A 2500-nucleotide genomic window follows, 5' to 3' on the forward strand; every position below is an offset into this window, starting at 1 on the left:
AGTTTAATAGCGTTTAACGATGGATCCACGGTACAGAATGCAAAAATATGATTGTTAAAATTTTCGACTAATCGGTTCTAAGAGGCGAAGCAATACGCCGCTGGGACTTTGAAATATTTCGGAGCGCACCTAAAGTTCGTTATTTTGGCTAAACGGAGCGAAAATCTGCATTTATACCATCACGGACGTTAGTTCAATAGCGTTTAACGATCGATCCACGGTACAGAATGCAAAAATATGATTGTTAAAATTTTCGACTAATCGGTTCTAAGAGGCGAAGCAATACGCCGCTGGGACTTTGAAATATTTCGGAGCGCACCTAAAGTTCGTTATTTTGGCTAAACGGAGCGAAAATCTGCATTTATACCATCACGGACGTTAGTTTAATAGCGTTTAACGATGGATCCACGGTACAGAATGCAAAAATATGATTGTTAAAATTTTCGACTAATCGGTTCTAAGAGGCGAAGCAATACGCCGCTGGGACTTTGAAATATTTCGGAGCGCACCTAAAGTTCGTTATTTTGGCTAAACGGAGCGAAAATCTGCATTTATACCATCACGGACGTTAGTTTAATAGCGTTTAACGATGGATCCACGGTACAGAATGCAAAAATATGATTGTTAAAATTTTCGACTAATCGGTTCTAAGAGGCGAAGCAATACGCCGCTGGGACTTTGAAATATTTCGGAGCGCACCTAAAGTTCGTTATTTTGGCTAAACGGAGCGAAAATCTGCATTTATACCATCACGGACGTTAGTTCAATAGCGTTTAACGATCGATCCACGGTACAGAATGCAAAAATATGATTGTTAAAATTTTCGACTAATCGGTTCTAAGAGGCGAAGCAATACGCCGCTGGGACTTTGAAATATTTCGGAGCGCACCTAAAGTTCGTTATTTTGGCTAAACGGAGCGAAAATCTGCATTTATACCATCACGGACGTTAGTTTAATAGCGTTTAACGATGGATCCACGGTACAGAATGCAAAAATATGATTGTTAAAATTTTCGACTAATCGGTTCTAAGAGGCGAAGCAATACGCCGCTGGGACTTTGAAATATTTCGGAGCGCACCTAAAGTTCGTTATTTTGGCTAAACGGAGCGAAAATCTGCATTTATACCATCACGGACGTTAGTTTAATAGCGTTTAACGATGGATCCACGGTACAGAATGCAAAAATATGATTGTTAAAATTTTCGACTAATCGGTTCTAAGAGGCGAAGCAATACGCCGCTGGGACTTTGAAATATTTCGGAGCGCACCTAAAGTTCGTTATTTTGGCTAAACGGAGCGAAAATCTGCATTTATACCATCACGGACGTTAGTTCAATAGCGTTTAACGATCGATCCACGGTACAGAATGCAAAAATATGATTGTTAAAATTTTCGACTTATCGGTTCTGGATCACTGAAAAATCAAAAAAAATTATTAATTTTGATTAATTAAATTACATATGTAGTTTTATATTGTTATAGTCTCGTATTTGTTAATGTTTTGTCGTAAGAAAATGCAAAAATATCGTTTTAATGTTTTCGTCTCATCGGTTCTGGATCGCTGAAAAATCAAAAAAAAATATTAATTTTGATTAATTAAATTACAAATGGAGTTTTATATTGCTATAGTCGCTTATTTGTTAATGTTTTACCGTAAGAAAATGCAAAAATATCGTTTTAATATTTTCATCTCATCGGTTCTGGGCGGTTTTAAAATTTTTTAAAATATTAATTAAACCCATGATTTACATGAGAATGTGAATTTATTATGTCCTGCATGTTAATTTATTAATTTTCATGTATAGAACGTTATAAAATGAAAGGATACGTTCGACGATATTTTCAGTCTAAGTTTTACCGTGCCGGCGGGATGGTACGCTCTCACGGCGGTTTGCACAGGCATACGCCTGGGCGTAAGCCCATGCGTCGCCGACCTAGCGGCCGGCCGTTCGGTATTTATAGGAAGGCACTTTCGGTTCGCTCGGACCGGTCGGGAGTAGCGTCGAGCGTGTGGCTCTTTTATGACTTCGGTTGAAAAGCAGTCTACCGCTCCTCGAGAATATACTTTCTCGACTATTCTCGTTCCGGTTTTCCGTTGCGGATTATTATTAATCTCCACACAGCATTACCACGGGTCGGTGTCTAAGACCGAATGGCCCATATGTGGTGAGCCTTGTAATATAAGGCTGGTGACCTGTATGCACTTATAAATGTTGCATACTTGTACAAACTGAGCATCAACTGTCTGTAACCAAAATTTGTTAAAACTGAAAAAGTTATAAGATTGTATAAAATTTTTGAACCAAGAAAGTAGTGTTAGACGAAAATTCGTTCTATCACTTTTAGAAGGGAGACTGTTTGGAAATATTTAAAGTATAAAATACACAAAAGTCCACTGAATTATGAACAAAATTACGTCCCTGAATTTAAGAAAAGTCAAGAGGTGTCAGAAATAAAATCCTCTCTGATACGTTCAGAGAGGAAAATAAGTATGGAGAG

This window comes from Osmia lignaria, unplaced genomic scaffold, assembly GCF_051020975.1.
Source record: "Osmia lignaria lignaria isolate PbOS001 unplaced genomic scaffold, iyOsmLign1 scaffold0002, whole genome shotgun sequence".
Lineage (NCBI taxonomy): Eukaryota > Metazoa > Arthropoda > Insecta > Hymenoptera > Megachilidae > Osmia > Osmia lignaria.